The sequence below is a fragment of the Diceros bicornis genome, chromosome 2 (assembly GCF_020826845.1).
Source record: "Diceros bicornis minor isolate mBicDic1 chromosome 2, mDicBic1.mat.cur, whole genome shotgun sequence".
Taxonomy (NCBI): Eukaryota; Metazoa; Chordata; class Mammalia; order Perissodactyla; family Rhinocerotidae; genus Diceros; species Diceros bicornis.
Genome location: NC_080741.1, coordinates 64,683,355 through 64,703,372, shown reverse-complemented (window position 1 = coordinate 64,703,372; position 20,018 = coordinate 64,683,355). Strand labels below are relative to the sequence as shown.

General features: G+C 38.3%; 1 protein-coding gene across 4 annotated transcripts in view; it reads left to right on the top strand.

Annotated features, from left to right (window-relative positions):
* Positions 1–20,018, top strand: part of MAGI1 (membrane associated guanylate kinase, WW and PDZ domain containing 1) — a 630,558-nt gene that overhangs the window by 366,016 nt on the left and 244,524 nt on the right. The window lies entirely within an intron of this gene.

The following is a 20,018-nucleotide window of genomic DNA, read 5'->3' as shown; positions in this document are numbered from 1 at the left end:
ATAATGTAGTTGTGGGGGTTTGTAGGTGTTCTTTATCAACTTGAAGAAGTTCCCCTTGATTAAAAATTTTCTCAGAGTCTTTGTCATGAATCGGTGTTGAATTTTATCAAATACTTGAAATCAGTTGATATGGTCATGTGATTTTTCTTCTTTAGAATGTGCATATTGTGGATTACAGTGATTGATATTCGAATATATAGCTAAACTTCCATCCCTGAAATAAACCTTATGATGTATAGTTTTTTTTATATATTGCTGGATTCAATTTGCTAAATTCTCTTGAGGGTTTTTGCATCTCTAATTTCATGAATGATATTGGTCTATGGTTTTCTTTTTGATACTTTGTTTGCTTTGGTATCTGGGTAGTACTAGCTTCATAAAATAAATTGGGAAATGTTCCTTCCTCTTCATTTTTCTGGAAGAGATTATGTAGAACTGGGGTTAATTCTTTAAATATCTAATCATTTAAACATGTTAAACATTAAACATTTGGTAGGATTCTCCAGTGAAACAGTGTGGGCCAGGAGATTTCCTTTTTGGCTTTTTAATTTGCAAATTCAATTTCCTTAATAGTTCCAAATCATGTATTTCTTATTAGGTGAGTTGTGGTAGTTTGTGTTTTTCAAGTATTTGTTCATTTATTGTAAGTTGTCAAATGTACCTCTGTAGATTTCTTCGTAGTATTCCCTTATCCTTTCAATGTCTGGTCTTATCTTATTATTTCCTTCTGCTCATTGGGTTTGTTTTGCTGTTCTTTTTTGTAGATTCTTGAGGTAATAAAGGACATTATTGATTTGAAACTTTTCTTCTTTTCTAATATAATGTTAGTGCTATAAATTTCCTCTCAGCACTGTTTTAGTTGTGTCTGACAAATTTTGAGATGTAGTATTTTCATTTTCATTCAGTTCAGTATATTTTATTTCCTTTGAGATTTTCTCTTTGACCCATGGTTTTTTGCTTTTTTTTTTTTAAGAAGTGTATTGTTAGTTTCTAAGTATTTGGAAGTTTTCCTTTTATCTTTTTTTGTTGTTGTTGATTTCTAGTTTGATTCTCTTGGAGTTAGAGAATACACTCTGATAATTTCAATTCTTTAAAATTTGTTGAGATTTGTTTTATGTCCACAGTATGGCCTATCATGATATATGTCTGTGGGCGCTTGAAAAGAGTGTACATACTGCTGTTGCTGAGTAGAGTGTTCTGTAAACGTCCATTAGATCCTGTTGTTTGAAGGTGATTTTTTCTACATCTGGGTAATTTTCTGTCTAATTCTATCAATTTTTGAGACAAGGATGAAGTCTCCAACTATAATTGTGAATTCGTTTCTTTCTCTTTTCAGTTCTGTCAGTTTTTGCTTCATATATTTCAACTCTTGTTTGATGCATATACATTGCTCTGTCTTCTTGGTAGTTTGACCCTTTTATCATTACATAGTGTTTCTCTGTGTCTGTGTTAACTTTCTTTGCTCTAAGTGTACTTTATCTGATAATAATATAGCAGTCCAGCTTTCTTTTGGTTAACATTTGTGTGATATGTCTCTCTCCATCCTTTTACTTTCAGCCTACCTATGGTATTATATTTGAAGTGAGTTTCTTATAGATAGAATATAGTTGGATTATGTTTTTAAATTTAATTTGCTAACGTCTGTCTTTTAATTAATGTATTTGGACCATTTACATTTAATGTAATTTTTGACATTTTAGAGCTTAAGTCTGTCATTTAATTTTTTTCTTTTCTGTTTATTCTCTCTCTTATTCATTTTTTTCTTTTTCCTATCTTTCTGTGGGCTATTTGAACCTTTTTTAGCATTCTATTTTGATTATCCCTGAGTGTATCTATTTTTACAGCCTTTGGTTGCTCTAGATATTACATTGTATATACATAACTTACCACAGTCTACTGTTGTGGTGGTTTTTACCATTTCAATTGAGTGAATTGTTGAAACCTTACCTCCCTTTACATCCTTGTTTATAATACCATTGTCTTAAATATTTCCTCCTTCTACATTTAGAACCACATCAGACAGTGTTATACTTTTTGTTTTGACCATCAAACCTAATTTAGAAAACTCAAGGAGAGTTGGAAAATATATTCTATTTATCCATATTTTTGCTCTTTCCATTGTTTTTTTCTCTCTTATTTCAAAATTCCTACTTTTATAACTTCTTTTCTGTTTAGAGAACTTCTTTAGCACCCTTTTAGGGTAGGTCTGCTGTCAACAGAGTCTGTTAATTTTCCTTCATCTGAGAATGTCTTGATTTCCATTTCATTCCTGAAGGATATTTTCACTGGATATAGAATTCTGGGTTGACAGTTCTTTTTTTTCCAGCACTTGAAAAATGTTGTACTCCTTACTTTCAGGTCTCGATAGTTTCTGATGAAAAAGCCACTGTCGTTCTAATTATTTTTCTCTTTTAGATAAGGTGTCATTTTCTCACTGCTTTAAAGACTTTTCTTTTCCTTTAGTTTTTCAAAAGTTTGATTATGATGTGCGTTGGTGTGGATTTTTAAAACTTTATTCTGTTTTGGGTTTGCTCACCTTCTTGATTCTGTATGTTTATGTCTTTTGCTAAATTTCGGACATTTTCAGTCATTTTTGTCTTCAAATAAGTTTTTAACCAAGCCCTCTTTCTCCTTTCCTTCATAACTCCAGTTGACACAAATGTTAGTTTTTGTTATAGTCCCACAGGTCTCTGAGGCCCTGTTTATTTTTTTCCAGTCATTTTTTCTCTTTTTCAGATTTGATGATTCCTAATGTTTTACCTTCAGATTGACTGATTCTTTCCTTTGTCCCCCCTCCATTATGCCATTGAGGCTGTCAATTGAATTTTTTATTCCACTGATGGTAATTTGTAGTTCTAAACTTTCTGTTTTACCTGTGTATCTTCTATTACTTTGTTGAGAGTTCATACTTTTTCATTTCTTTCAAGTGCGTTTGTAATTGCTCTTTGAATCATTTTTATAATGAATGTTTTTAAATCTTTGTCAGATAATTCTAACGTCTCTGTCATCTCAGTGTTGGTGTTTATTGATTGTCTTTTTTTATTCTGGTTGAGATTTTTCTGGTTCTTGCTGTGATGAGTGATTTTCAATTAAAATCTGGACATTTTGGATATTGCATTATGAGGCTGAAAATTGTATTTAAACTTTCTGTTTTACATGGTTTGGTTTGATCCTGCTTTGGCAGAGGAAGAGAGTAACACCTTGTTACTTCCAGGGCTGGGTAGAAGTTGAGAGTCTTCACTCTTCTTCCATTGACAATCGATGGGGGAGTGGCTTCTTATTACTGATGGGTGGGGCAGGAGTTGTGGCTTCCCATGGGGTCTCCTCATATGTGGGAGGGAAGGAGTAGGGAGGAGGAATGGCTGATGTTAGCCCAGTGGGTTGAAAATTTTGTCTCTCTACTCAGTGTTCTCTGACATCACCCTGGCATAGGGAGGGGATATTGGGGTATCCCATTATAGCCTGGGAGAGGGTGGAAGTCTAGGCTCCCTCGTGACCATTTCTGGATTGGGTGGTGGTGGGACCATAGTTGTTTTTTTGTTTTTCTGTGGTGTTTGGTTGGAGTAGAAAAGTTATTATCTAAAAGTTTTTTGTCTTGCTTAGTCTACCTCTTTACTGGTTCTTTAGCTGGAGAGAGCAGGCTTTTGTCCAACAAAAGCAAAAAACTGGCATTTGCCAGTTGTTGGCTTCTTCAGCTCAAATTCTTGGATATACGAGGCATAAAGAAAACCCATGGAACTCACCTCCGTGCTGAGGTCTGTCCTGAGGTTCCTAGCTGGTCTGCCTTATTCTGTTTATGTTTCAAAGACTCCTTTTTTGTTTTATAGAGGACATCCAAGGTCTATTGTTGTACTTAGTGGGAGGAATAGGGAAACATACATCCACCCCATCTTCCGAGAATGGGAAGTGTTACCCCTTTACTTTTTATAGACGGCAGGTGAGAGGTTGATTTGGCTCTATAATGGAGAACATTTTTTAAAAAAAAATTTATTTATTTATTTTTCCCCCAAAGCCCCAGTAGATAAGTTGTATGTCATAGCTGCACATCCTTCTAGTTGCTGTATGTGGGACACGGCCTCAGCATGGCCGGAGAAGTGGTGCATTGGTGCGTGCCCGGGATCCGAACCTGGGCCGCCAGCAGCGGAGCGCACGCACTTAACCGCTAAGCCACCGGGCCGGCCCTGGAGAACATTTTATATTGAGAGCTGAGTTGAGTTGGCATAAGATGTTTGCTCTCAGCATGGTTTTAAAAGGGATAATAATTGCTAAGAAAACTGGTTATATGCATTTATTCAGTTCTTTTCTTTCCAGCCCTTCTAAGGGACCCTGAACTGGGAAGTTACTAATGGAAAGGCCAAGAGGGTCAGGAGCTGAGAGATGAATAACTTACCCCACCATCTGGCCTGCTGCAGCGCAGCAAGTCACATGACACCACCAAGTTTGTTCTTCTCTGTGTTTACTTGGGGCGCCAAATGCTATATTTAAGCCAAGAACTGATTTTGAAAATATTTTTCTACTTCTGTTTTGTCAAACGTGTTCCTTGGCATGTTATGTTAGGGCTTGTTCTGCTAAAGCTTAGCAGAGCCTTCTGTTTCTTCGAGCTGATTTGGCTTGCACAATTCAAACATTAGAGCCTCGTTTTGGAACAGGAGTTCTTCTCTGGAGATAACACGAAGTGTATTTTAATTTCCAGGCAGGTAATACCTATCAAATGAGACATGGAGCTTTTATTCTTTAATTGTTGTTCTTTTACATATACAGGACTTCTTTTTTAGCTATTTTCTCCTCAAGCCTGTTTGACTGCATTTTCTTTTTCTAGAGTCTTTCTAATTATGGGGAGAAAAGCAAATGTTAAACTAGTCTTCTTTTAACAAGAAAAAGGAAGGAAAGTGTAACTGCTTTATTTTCATCATTTGATTTCTCTTTAACTTTTAAGATACCAGTGTGATTTCAGTATATATAAATAAAGTCTACATGTCAAGGTTGTGGATAGGGTAGATGCCTGGGTAAGCCAGTGTAGAAATACTTTATGGAAAATTTTGGTATCTGGATGAAGGGAGGGTTTTCTGCTAGGCTTCAATATTTTTAGTTTGCTGATGGAAAATTTTTCAAGACTTTTCTCACTTATTCTCTTTGAGTCTTTTGGAGAGAGGACATGATTGTCTTAGCTCCTGTATCTTTGACCAGTGGCGGAATAATATCTCATTAAAGGAAATTAATTGTTCCACTGAGCACTGTAAGGCTGGATCAGGATCTGGGAGTGGCTGAAAGCATCACCAGGTGTTGGTGCTTGAAGAAACCTTTTGAGGCAGCACATGGTTCAGTGTTAGCTTGAGTGTAGAATCCATCAACAGAATAACTACCCGATTCACAGCAGTCACATTTGAGTTGTGTTTAATTTGGGCGAGCCTTCTATTTGTTCTTTCATCTTGTCTGGCTCTTCCTTAATGTGTTGGTGCTTTATTCATCTTCAGAAGTCAGCCTGTGCCACTTGTACGACATCAGTCTTATTATTTCACTGTGGGAAAGCTGTGCATTTGTGTTCTCAGCCCGCCCTTTCTCACCTCGCTCTTTGCTGTCGATTACAGCCAGGCGGAAACCTTGGTCCCCCAGACCCTATCCCACCTTTTATATTTGATGTGTGTTCTTCAAACTAAATACAAGTTACTTATGACTTTTTTCAGGACTTGGTGTGAAAGAGAAAAGTGTGGCTGAGCTGCAGTGGGAGATATCAAAGTACAGGTCACCTGGAGTCCCCTGATCCTTTGAGATGAATTTTCTACTTAGCTAATTTGAGTTTTCTTCCCTAGTCAGGGCAGGCAGAAACCCAATTTAAATTCCCGGGGCTGTGACTCTGAGAGGGTGTTAGGATTTTTTTTAGCTCCCTTTCCCCTTGATGTTCTTCACTCCCATCAATGCCACCCTACTCGTGATTCAGTCTTGGAAGCTCAGGGCACTTCATCTTAGGAGATCCTGTAGGATGCTCTATAAACAGAAGGTTCTGCATAGATGTTCTTACAATTAGTGAATCCGCTGAGAATTCAGGATCAGAGAAGCAGGCTAGGCTTAGAACCCTAGCTGCACACTCGAATCATTAGGGGAGATGGAAAAAAAAATGCCAACGCCTAGTTCCTCCCCATAGATTCTTAACTGGTCCAAGGTGGGGAGGGGGCGCTAGGCACTGGTATTATTTTAGGTGCTTCCCGGGTGATTCTAACCTTCAGCAAAGTTCAGAACCCTCCTTTTGAAATAATGTCCAGTTACCATTTAAATTCTGAGGGAGCCTAGCTAGTTCCCTGTGATTAGAACATTCCAGGACCCAAGGAGAGAGCAGCTCTCTGCTTTTGCTGTTAGAGCCATGTTGGGGAAGCCGGGTAAATTGAATTCCTTCAGGTTCTCACTGTAACTTTGAGTCACCATCACCTAATTTTCTTTTTTAATATAGGCTTATTATAAAGCAAGGATTCTCAATTGTGTATGGTCATCTCCCTAGGGCGTAGGCTGGTCTCAAAAGGCATTGCAAAATTTATTTAAAGTTGCTTTAATTTCTAAAGATAAGTCTCTCTCTCATAAGGACTGGTCTGAAATCAAGCAATGAAAAAGAGGGCATCACAGGTTCCCAAAGGCCGAGGGGTTGACATATTTCAGTTTGTTCCTCTGACAAATGTTGGATCCCCTTCTATGTTTTGGTGACTCTGGAGTGTCAGGGACTTGCTTGCGTAATAGTGGCAGTCAGTCATTGGGTTTATTGGCTCATTTGGCATCTTTGTTGCAGTTTGGAAAATGTTATTTTAGAAGTGGGGTGAGTATGTCTGTATATAAGCAATGTATTTAGAGGAGAAACTGAGAGAATTCAGCTGCTACAACCCCTATGGTGAGGAAACACTCAACAACTTTGAACTGTTTGATCTCTTCAGCATTGCTTCCACAAACTGGGGGCAAGCAAGCCAGAACAGGTTTAAATGTAGCGGGAGCCTGTTAGAATTACTGCTGAGTTGATTAGCCAGGGGAGTGCTTTGTCACTTTTTCTGAAAGGCACAGCTGAATTAATTTTGGAAGAGGACACCCGAGGGAGAAAGTGTTGCTGGAATGGAAAGGTGAGACCAAGATAAGCATCAGATTTTTAGAATGGGAGAGACCTATAAGATTGTCAAATCCAACCTATTCATTTACAGATATGTGAACTAGGCCAATTTATTAGAGATTCATTAAGTACCTATTAGAATGCTGCATGCTGTTTTGGAGCTGGAAGAGGTAGATGATGTATTAGTCAGGGTTCTCCAGAGAAACAGAACCACTATATATATATATATATATAAATAGATTTATTAAAAGAAATTGGCTTATACAATTATGGAGTCTGACAAGTTCCAAGATCTGCAGTTGGCAAGCTAGAGACCCAGAGAGCTGATGGTATAGTTCTAGTTGGAGTCTGAGGGCCTGAAAACCAGGAGAGCTGATGGTATAAGTTCCATTCCAGTCTGAAGGCTGGCAGGCTCAAGACTCAGGAACAACCAGTGTTTCAGTTTGAGTCCAAAGACAGGAAAAAGCCAATGTCCCAGCTTGAAGGCTCAGGTACGGGGAATTCCCTCTTACTTGTGGGAGGGTCAGTCCTTTTGGCCTATTCATACCTTCAACTGATTGGGTGAGGTCCACCCACATTGGGGAGGGCAATCTGTTTTACTCAGTATATCAATTTAAATGTTAAACTCATCCAAAAGCATTCTCACAGAAACATGCAGAATAATATTTAACCAAATATTTGGGCACTCTGTAGCCCAGTCAAGTTGACACATAAAATTAACCCTCATAAATGGCTTGCTCAAACACAAATATGACACAGATTTAGGTCTCCAATCCAGGTTTCCTGACTCTTGCCCAGCGTTCTTCTATCTACTTCATTATGCTATTTTCTGATTTGTCTGTAACAAAGGAATAATACAGAAAAAAATAACCATAAAAATTGGTACATTAAACTTCATCAACAGTCAGAACTTCCACTCATCAAAAGACATCATCAAGAAAGTGCACAGACAAGTCACAGACTGGGAGAAGATATTTGCAAAATGTATTTCTGACAAAGGACTGATCACCAGGATATATAAGGAACTTAACAAGTCCATATTAAGAAGACAACCTAGAAAAAGTTGGTAAATAGTTTGAAATAGAAACTTCACCAATGAATAGACATTCCATTAGAACATGACAAGATTTTTGACATCATTAGTCATCAGAGTAATCCAAATTAAAATGATGAATAAACAATATAATACATATATGAAGAACACATAAATGATGAAATAAAAAACAAATGGCAGATTCCCTGACATCTGGTGCTGGGCTACATGGCAGAGGGCAGTTGTTTGATATTCTGCACTGTCGTTAGAGTTCACACAAACCTGGAAATCCTGTCTCTTTGCTTGCCCACTTTCAGCCATACCATGTACTATGATCAGAGGTGGGTGTGTGAAAGCAGTCTGGTGATAACATGTAGATTTTAATTACTTTGCAGACTGGCGATATGGGAAGGCTGGTTGTTTAACTTGTTTGTTTATACATCTAGTTGCAATCATGAATCTTAGAAAAATTTATCTCCTTGAGAATAAACAGAATTCCATGAAAGGTGTTTTTGAAATATGTTACTTTCAAGTCACACAGTGAGGGGAAGGGTAGCTAACATTTGTTGAGTACTGTGTTATGTGTTCTCATTTATTCCTCATGATAGCTCTGTTGGGTAGGTACTATCATTATCCCCGTTTTCCTGATGTGAAAATCGTCATCTGAGACCCAGAGTGAATAAGGAACTTGCCCAAGAACACAGAGGTAGCAAATGGCAAACCAGGATGGGAACATAGGTCTCTCTGGTTCTGGTTTAGCCACTGCTTGTAGTGTTTTAATTAGCATTATCATCCTCCATCCACTCGTTTAGTCAGTCACTGAGTCTATGCCAACTCCTCTAAGCTGAGGGGGTCTCAGCTCTCATAGGAAACTCATGGTGGGGGAGGCAACAGATAATAAACAAGAAAAAGGAAAATAAATTATTTCAAAGAATGATAATGGCTTTGAACACAATAAACCAGAGCAGTGGGATAGACACTGATGGAGGGGCCTCCTGTAGAGAGACTTGTCAGAGGGCCTCTGCAAATGCGAAGATTAGCTCAAACCTCTGCTCTCAGCACCAAGCTCTGTGCCTCTTGGTCAGCAACCCTATTCTGGAAGACGTGTGTTTATGTAAGCGTGTGTGTAGCAAATATAATCTTAGCAGTTTGCAGTCATCCCTAATATGGGCCCTTTTGCAGTAGTCTTTTCTGATATGCTCTTGGATCTAAATGAAAAAGAAAAAAAGCAAAGGAAATTCAATGGTTAAGCAATAACTGTCCCTGATTGCTATTCATTTACTATCTCCTGGGGTGGACTGCTCACTAGGGTTGTCACAATGACTGGGGAGCACTTCATGCATTTATTTGGGAGTTGCCAGGAACAGGGATGCTGATATCCAGAGGGTAAACCCACAACAGCAAAGAATTGTCCTGCCCAAGATGCCAGTGGTACTCCTGTTGAGAAACACTTGGTGAATCGTGCCATGGGCTGAAGCTTGTGTATGTTGAAGTCTCGCATGTTGAGGGGATGAGATTAGGTCAGATTTTGTCCTTGGATTCCATTTAGGTCTTTCCTGTTCCATGACAAAGGCCAGGGCTTTGACCTGAACCAGTTTATTGAGTTCTGGCTTTCCCCCCTGTTCTCTAGATATGTGAACTGGCAAGACAGAAAATGGTTTATTGAGTTTGTTTTTCTTTCCTTGTATATAAAATTTAAAAAGCTGTAGCCCTTTGGCTTGCCAGCCTGTCTCTAGTCAAGAAAATGATGGTTGTTACGAGCAATGTTACTGTGCAACTGGAGAGCCCGTCCAAGGGGAAGCCAGGCTGGCAGATGTGTGGAGTTGTCTTACATAAATCACCTTCCATTGTCAAGGTGGGCATATGGCCAGTGAGTGTCTTAATTATTGAATGGCTTTTATAGCCCCATTATTTATAATCACTTTTGAATAGCAGCTGAAAGACTACAGTGAGATGGAATGAAAATAGTAGAGTGTGAAAATGATAATCACTTATGGAATTATGGAGATTAGAAATATCTGATGATCAGCCTATGAAGTAAGCACTCTCCCAAATGTTTTTTAACCAGGTAGCCTATGGACCACACTCTGAAAATGAGAGCTGTGGTCAATCCAGAGAGATGAATCTCTGTAAAAATTCTTACGTTAGTGATTTTGCAACATATAAAATGGCCTACTGCACATAGCCACATTCACATAGTAGGTGCACTATATACATTTTTTTATAAATAAACTCTATTTTGGAATATTTTAGATGCAAAAAAGTTGCAAAGATAGTACAGAGAGTTCCTGAATCTCCTTGGCTTAATTTTCCTATCTTGCGTAACCATGGTACTAATGTACCATTAGTCAAAAATAAGAAGTTAAGTCGGTACGTTGCTATCACCTCCAGTCTTAACTCAGATTTACCAGTTGTCTGTTTTTTTCCACTAATGTCCTGGATCCAGTGGAGGACACTACGACATTCACTTGGCATGTCATCTTAGATTCCTCTAGCCTGTACTAGGTTCTTAATTTTTCCTTGTTTTTCCATGACCTTGATAGCTTTGAAGAATATCAGTGTATAGTTTTAACAAAATAAGGTTTCACTCTTCGCTGCTGAATGAACACCTTAATTGGAGTCACAGAAGTGGAGAGGAGAAAGCATAGAACTTTGGAGTTAGAACATCTGAGTTCTAATCCTGCATCTGATCCCTGGGCATCTCACTTTCTTCATCTTTTTTTTTTTTGGGGGGTGAGGAGGATTGGCCCTGAGCTAACAGCCATTGCCAATCTTCCTCTTTTTGCTGAGCGTGTGAACTTAACCACTATGCCACCGGGCCGGCCCCCTCTTCATCTTTTTTAAAGTGGGAATAATGCCACCTTTGTCACTGGGTTTTATAAGCATTGATTGAAATATAATTTTCATAAAAGCCATTTATGATAAAGCATAAAATTTGTAATCATCAACGGAAAATTTGTATTTATAATGTATGAGTTTTTCTATCCTGCATATTTGTATAAACTAGAGATTGACACCAGTAACAGATTCTATTCCTGTTTGATAAATTTCTCTGAAGGCTCTCCAGGTCTTTAAATATGTGAAATTATGCTGTTCCCTAGAGGACTTGGGGATGGAATATATTTTTAAGCTATTGAGTATTTTTGTGAAAGCCTCATCAGTGCAGACCCATGGCTCCCCTTCCTACTCTTTTTCTAAGGGAATGGTTTACACACCCGGAGCTACCTGCACACACACAGATGTGCAAATATGCACACCCCTGGCAATCTTAGGAGGATGTAGCTTGTTTTTGAGAGAGACACAATCCTCTAGAACAGGGGGTAGCAAACTACAGCTTGTGGGCCAAATCCAGCCCACTGCCTGCTTTTGTAGTCAAGTTTTATTGGAACACAGCCATGCACAGTCATTTACATATTGTCTAGGGCTGACTTTCTGCTGAAAAAGCAGAATTGAGTAGTAGAAACATAGACCTTACAACCTGCAAAGCCTAAAATGTTTACTGTCTGATCTTACAGAGTAATTTTGCCTGCCTCTGTTCTAGAATCCAGCTGATACCTGAGATGTTTTGCTTTCCATTCTCTCCTGTCTGGGCCCATATACTTGTGGTTCTCTGTTTTGTTTCCAGCTTTGAAAGATATTTAAAGAGGGGCTCTGTGCAAAGAATAGACTCGTAAGGATGCTCTACTGATGAGAAATGGTCTCACCTTTTTCAGACCCATCAAATGATGTTGATTTCGCTGGTGGTCTCTGTTCTCATAACTCAGCAGAAATTGGAGTGGCATGCTCTACTGTAACTCTGTATGAGATTTCCCAGTACAGGTCAGAGTGCCTAGAACTCTGGCCCCAGCCTACTGTTGCAGGAATGATATCAGACCACATTAAAATACAGTTTGTGACCCAGATTATCCATTCCTGTCTGAGAATAAATTGGGATGAGGCTGGGAGGATAGGGTAACAGCTGTGTTAATTACTATGGATGTTCCGGGCTAAGGAATGCCAATAGGATTTCAGTTTGCATTTGCATAAAAGAATTTAAAACATCTTACTTGTCAGCAGTGTCCTGAGACCCAAGAGTACAGGTGTTGGTTCCTGGGAAGGAACCTTGCTTATACTCCCTGGCTGAATGTTCTCGAGAAGCCAGTGCCCTTCAGATGTCACTTGCTAGGTTTCTACGTTATGTTGGGCATCGAGAAGGCTATTGGGACAGCTTTATAATGTGGCAGTTTAGATGGGAAGTGAGTCTTTGGTTTTTATATTGAGATTCACATAGTTGTTTTCTAGTGGCATGGTGAATGTAACTGCTTTAGAAAAATAGTAATTTTACTCTTTTTTTTTTTTTTGTGAGGGAGGTCAGCCCTGAGCTAACATCCATGCTAATCCTCCTCTTTTTGCTGAGGAAGACCATCTATTGCCAGTCGTCCTCCTTGTTTTTTGTTCCCCAAAGCCCCAGTAGATAGTTGTATGTCATAGTTGCACATCCTTCTAGTTGCTGTATGTGGGATGCGGCCTCAGCATGGCCGGAGAAGCGGTGCGCGCCCGGGATCCGAACCCCGGCCGCCAGTAGCGGAGCGCATGCACTTAACCGCTAAGCCACCGGGCCGGCCCTAATTTTACTCTTATTTTGAAAAATTTCAAACCCATACTGCTATTGAAAGAACAGCACAATATTGGGGCCGGCCATGTTGCATAGTGGTTGGGTTTGGGGCACTCCACTTCAGCTGCCTGGGTTCGCAGGTTCGGATCCCAGGCACAGGCCTGCACCACTCGTCAGCCATGCTGAGGCAGCGACTCACATACAAAATAGAGGAAGACTGGCATAGATGTTAGCTCAGGGCGAATCTTCTCTACCAAAAAACAAACAAACAAAAGAAGAACAGCATAATGTATACTCCCATCACCTAGCTTGACCAGTTCTTAACATCTTGACATACCCATTTCATCTCTCTATATTTACACATATTTCCATTTTGCCATATTACCTAGGTGATGGGGCTATTTGCAAGCCTTGGCTTATTCTTCTGTAAAATTGGACTGAAAATAGAACCAGCCTCATTGGGTTGGAGTGAAGATGTAAAGTTATTACTTAGCACTATGCCTGACCTGTCGAAAGTGCTCAAGAAATGTTCGCTGTCATCACTCGAGTCCAGTGGGTCACCTGAGCAGAGTTCTGTTAGATCCCAGTGCAGTGATGTAGTGTCTTCTTGAAGGACACACGCACACGCACACGCTTTCAGATTCCGCTCAAGGTTCTGAGTGTAGAGACATCTGACTTCAGCTTTTGGTGATGTCCTGTAGCTGTTTGTTGGTTAGAGCTGTACATAAGCTCACATCAGCTATGTTATTTTGCCAACAGGGGAACATTATCTTTCTGTTTTCTCTACATAAATCTTTTTTTTTTTTGAACAAATTTACTACGCTAGTTTAACTAGAATAAATCTAAGAAACACAAAAAGCTGGAAATAATGAAAAAATAGAGACGATGGAATTTAAACCTTGCTTTTCTTTCTATACGTAATTCAGGTTTCTTCTCACTATAGGATGGAAATTTCTTATAAAAAGATTCACCAGGAGAAAAAGAACAGAGAAGGCAGGCAGGAAAGAATAATAAAGTGATGTCCTGAAGTGCTAGCAGACTGCTTTGTGCTCGTCCAGGTGGGGAGTTAAATGTAAATAGTAGTTTCTAGAGCTTCATCAGCATGCATAAATCCGTCCTAGAGCCTCTATTTCACATCACAGGCTCACTGCACATTTTTCTTTTTCTTTGTTGTTAAGTTCTACAGAAACAGGACTGAAAGAACAACTGTGTTTGTACTGCTAGGGGAGTGGATTCAATCTCTGCCTGTCTGCTGAAGCACCACCTGTCTGGAGTCGTTCGTGCTGCGCCTGTTACTATAAGGTGTTATCATTAGTGCAGTCGTGGAGGGGCAGCACTTGAGGTTTTCGAGAGATGGGGAACGTTTGTGAGAAATAAGGAAATAGTCTCAGAGCCTAGCTCCCCACCTTTTGTTAGGGGGCTTTGCTGTGGCTCGGACCATTAGTTCGCAAACTTCAGCATGTCTTAGAATCACCTGGAAGGCTTGTTAAACCGTGGTTGTTGAACCCCACCCTCAGAGTTTCTAATTCAGTATGTTTGGGATAGATCCCAATAATTTGCATTTCAGCAAGTTTCTGGGTAATGCAGCTTAGGCTAACCTTGGAGACAATGAATACCCTGCAACTCTACCCCAAGAATTACCTAAGGAGAATTGCTCATCTGGGGATCAGGGCCAACATCTAGGCCAGGAGTTAGTATACTGTACATTCACGTTGTTATGCAACCATCACCACCATCCATCTCCAGAACTCTTTCCTCTTTCCCAACTGAAACTCTGTACCCATTAAACACTAACTTTCCAATAATTAATATTATTTTTTCAGTAAGAAAATGTTAGACAAAAATGTATTCGAAAGAAACAAATACAGACATGTTTTTCAGACAAAGCACATTTCACTGTATTTTGGATTGTAAGTTTGAGCCACTATAAAACTAATTAATTTGTATTTCAATTTATAATTTTGTGTTAAAAAAAAAACTATCCTTTATAAATCTAAACTGCTGAACGGATACAGATTTTTTTATTGTGATAGCTCGCTGCAGTACAAACCATTTGTATTGCCTTAATAAATATCCCTTTCCTACAACTATAATCATTGCTTGAAGAAATTGTGTGTTAAAGCAGAATCACCTGGAAGTGTGATTAGTTTAATATCTTTATGCAAGTTTTCCTCAGCATGGAAAATTTGAAATGTATTAAATTCTAATTATGATGAAATGCTATTTATTATTTACCTTCTAGAGGTGGATGTTCTGAAGCTCATATGACACAGACTAGTGTTTTGGCTTCTTGGTCAGAAATGGATGACTTGAGAGGACTCAAAAATGTTCTCTCTGGAAACCTAGTTTCTTGACCATGAAGATTATTTCTGTTGACTAGCGTTCTCCCTTAGAATCTAAATCCTAGGAGATAGAGATCAGACCAAGCAGAGTCCTTTCATAATCCATCACCTTGAAAATGATGCTTCTGGTTGAGTTGGCAGAAAACTCTCTAGCATGTGAGAGAAAAAGTTGGAGAAACAACACAATTCCATTATGTTAGGGGATCATTTTATGTTTAAGTAATGCCATTCAAAATTTACAACATAAATAATTGATAAATGAATCACATCCAGAATATATAAAGAACATCTTATCAAGAATAACAAGAAAATTCTTTCAGAAAATGCGCAAAGAATGTGAACAGGCAAGTTAGAGAAGAGGAAACATAGACAAAAAAAAGATAAATTGCTCATTTTCACTAGTAATCAATAATTGTAAATTAGTATAACACCAAGATATTGTTTTATCTTTATTAGGAAGATTTTTAAAAGATAGACTGTGCAGAAAAGAGTTAATGACTGTTTGAAGACTTGCTTACCAAGTTGGCTGTTGGCTGGAATCTAGGAATTCGGATTTCAGGAGAGTTCCTTCCATTCCTAGAACTGATAAGAGTGGCTCACTAAGCTTTAACTGTTCGTGCAAAAGATATGGTTCATGCTTTCCTTCTGAGAGTCTGGAGTTTTGTTTCATGACCATGTGACAAGCTCATAATAAAACTCTGGGCCTGGAGTGTCTAATGAGCTTCCCTGCTGGGCAACATTTCACACGTGTTGTCACAACTTGTTGCATGGGGAATTAAGTGTGTGACTCCACTGAGAGAGGACTCTTGGAAACTTGCACTGATTTCCTTTGTTGCCCCATTAACCTTATATCTTTGCTGATTTTGCTCTGTACCCTTTTGTTGTAATAAATCATATCTATAAGTATAACTGTATACTGAGTCCTGTGAATCTTCCTAGCGAGTCATCAAATCTGGGAGTGGTCTTGGGGACCCTGATACACTAATAATAGCAAATGTGGGGAAACAGGACCTCTAAAACTGGTGGTGGAAAGTTATGTTGGTACCACCATTTTGGAGAATTTAGCAATGTCGACGTAGGTTGTTGATATCTATGTCCATTTAGAGGTTGCGATAGTCTAGAGGAAACGAAAATTCACACATTTGTTTAAAAACAAAGGCATTACAATGACATTTACTGCAGCATTGTTGTATTGTTAAAAACATTGGAAATAGTCTAATTTATTATGAAGGAGAAATAAATTTTGGTACATTTTTAAAGGGAATATTATACAACATTTAAACTAATTAACAAAAATTACATTGATTGACATGGTTCAATTTCTGTAAACCAAGGTGAATGAAAAAAAGCAGAGATATATTGTTTAGAAGACACAGAATTCCAGATTTATAGATATGAAAATGTAAAATAATGGCAAATCTAGCACAGTCTAAGCTCCATTTTTCCCATTTAAATTATAAAATTTTCTTAAAATTTTAAAAAAAGTTCTGAATCCTTTTCTTGGAAAAAGTTCCACATATTCCTGACCTATGTTCTCTTTTCCATTTGCAAAACAAATCTTGAATTTCAAAGAAAGTGAAGATGCTATGACAATCTCTCTTGCAACTTATTATTTCATTGGCTCACTGCCCTTGACAATTAGGAGAAGATTTATAGATATGTCCCCTGAATAATTGGCAATTAATTTGAGATTAGATGCCAAAAAGTACAGTATTCTTAATGTAATGCGAAGGTTGAGGCTTTTCGCTTACAAATGTCACGGAACGCAGAGTAAATGTTAACTGGCAGCATTGTTAACCCTGCCCTTTTGCACATCCGCAGTAGAGAGGAGTTTTAGTCTGATGATCATAAACTTTAGCTAGCTTGGCTAGTTTTAATGTAAAGCTCAAGTGTAAACCAAGAGTTTCTCTGTCTTAAGAATGCCTTCCAATCCATATATCCGTAGTTTATCTTGATAGATACCGCTTATGATCCATAAGGATGTGTGAACCTATGTTATATATGGAATAAAGAGATACTGTATTCTGAATCTTCTTTGAAATTATGCTTTTGACTCAAGAAATACATTTGGATTCCATAGACATCTTTGCTACTCATGGCTCAAATGATAACCGTCAGTGTCTTTTTAATGTCTAGAACTGTGGTCTCCTAAGGAGAATATATATAAAACCCTGAATTCTAGGCAATGGAGATTTTGCTGGTAAACATTGTTATCCTTATTATCAAATGCCACAGTGCCTTATACCTAGAGGTAGAGTTGGTGGGTGTGATTATCAGATATCAGTGATTTACCAGTTGGTTTCATTTTCTGATCTTCAACTCCGGTACAGTGCCTGGAATGTATTAAGTACACCCTAAATATTTGTTAACCAGTTTAAATATGTCCAGACCATTTTAGGATGAGTAGAATTTTATTTACTTCTAGAAACTCTAGAAATGTCCTGTAATCCAAATTTCCCTAGGCCAGTATTTTGTTTCTATTTGTAAACCAATAGGATGGCTTTTATGTTTATCTGCCTTTTTAAAAAGTGTGACTGTCCATCTTTGGACTGACCTCAGTTCTTTCCCCACTTGCCTCAAACAGTTGTCCGCTCTACGTTCTAATAGTGAGAATTTCCATCTTTCATTGAGCACTTTCTCTTTGCCAAGCACTGTCCAAATCTCATTTAATCCTCACAACAATCTTGTGGTGGAGCTACTGTTATTTCTGTGCTCTATTTTTGCAGGTGAGAAAAGTGAGGTTCAGAGATTGAGCAATGCGCTTGGGCTCACCCGCTAATAAATAGCGGAGCCAGGATTTAAACCCAGGCCTTTATGTCTTAACTACCAAGATTTATTCTGTTCTTCTCTCAGTGCAATTCTCTAATGGAATTTGAGAACTAAGCATTTAGAACAGTGGGTACAACATAGTCATTCAATAATTATGTATATTTCAAACTTTCGAAATAGATCTTATTGCAGTATAATTTTCATACCGCAAAATGCACCTATTTCCATATACAGTTCCGTAAGTTTCGATAACTGTATAAGCCTGTCTTACCAATACCATAATCAAGATATATTCTATTAGCATCTCCTCCAAAAAGTTCCCTTGTGCTCCCCTTTTTAAAAACTTTTTATTTTGAAATCATTGTAGACACGCAGGAAGTTGTAAAAAAGTACAGAGGTCCCATGTATCCTTCACCCAGTTTCCCCCAATGGTAACATCTTGCATAACTATCATGCAATTGCAAAACCGGGAAATTGACATTGGTGCCCTGCATAGATCTTAATTCCTTTGTGCCCATTTGCAGTCAGTGTCTGTCTCCCCTCAGTCCCAGGTAACCACTGAACTACTTTCTGTCACTATAGATTAGTTTAGCCTGTACTAAAACTTTTTATATAAATGGAATCATACAGTGTGTTCTCTTTTGTGTCTAGCTTCTTTTGCCTTGCATTATGTGTTTGAGATTCATCAATATTACTGTATATGTTAGTTTTTTCCTTTTAATTGTTAGGTAGTATCCTATTGTTTGAATATAATACAGTTTATCCATTCACTTGTTGATAGACATTTGGGTTGTTTCCAATTTTGGACTACTATGTAATGAATAAAGTTGCTGTGAAGATTCATCTGCAAGTTTTTATGTGTATGTGTGGACTTGCTTTCATTTCTCTTTCATAAATAAGAGTAGAATTGTCAGGTCATTTGGTTAGTGAAGGTTTAACTTTATAAGATACTGCCAAATTGTTTTTCCAAGAGGATGGACAATTTTATACACCCACTTGTTGTTAGTGCCATTGAGTTGATTCTGACTCCTAGCAACCCTGTGTACAGCAGAGAGGAACCGTGTCTGGTCTGTTTGCACCATCCTCTCACCTTCTAATGCTATAGTAGACAGTGGTCCATTGCTATTCATAGGGTTTTCATGGCCAACTGGAAGTGGGTGGCCAGGTCCTTCTTCCTAGCCTGTCTTAGTCTGGAAGCTCTGCTAAAACCTGTCCACCGTGAGTGACCCTGCTTGTATTTGTATCACAGCAACACGCAGCTGCCACAGTACGACAACCGACAGGTGGGTAGTGTGGTTCCTTGATCAGGAAGCAAAACTGGGCTATGGTGGTGAGAGCGCCTAATCTTAACCACTAGACCACGAGGGCTGGCTTATACACCAGCAGTGTATAAAGGTTCCTGTTGCTTCACAATTTTGCTAACACGTGATATTGTGTGTCAGTCTTTTTAATTTTTGCCATTCTAGTGGGTGTGTAGTAGGATCTCATTGTGGTTTTAATTTGCCTTTCTCTGATAATTAATGATATTGAATATCTTTTCATGTGCTTAATGGCCAGTCATATATATTCTTTTGTGAACTGTCTGTTCAAACCTTGTGCTGATTTTAGGGGGCAGTGAGCGGAGTGTGTGGGTGTTTGTCTTCTTCATTCAATAAATATTTGATGAATAATTGAATTTTATTGAATGACCTAAGATTGACTTGAATATATGTGTTTTTCTTTTGACCACTTGAAACCATAGGTATAATACAATTAAAATAAAATAGTTCGTCAGGTTTCGTTAGTCTATTCTAAAATGATCAACCGTAGCAGAAAATCTTGTTTTGAATATGATGTTAGAGTAAAGATCAGTAGTTTCCTGCCCTAGGTAGGACATTTCATCATCTTAACCATCCCTGTCACCCTCATGATTTACTCTTTTTGACCATGGGGAAGTTATCATCTGAAGACATGAATTTTGAGGCTCACATGGCTATGGCATTGCTGCTTTGTTTCTCTAAGGCTAGCAATGCTCTTACCTAATTTTTATCTTGTCTAAAAATGGAAGGACAATCTTAGCCTTGTTATTTTTAGCTGTCACTGAAGCATTTTTCTCCATTAAGAATGCATGTTAGCTAGGTTGATCTACAAGCCTTCTGTTGATCCTATAGACTGTAATTTGTATTTATAATCTAAAAAAACATTTACTTACCTTCT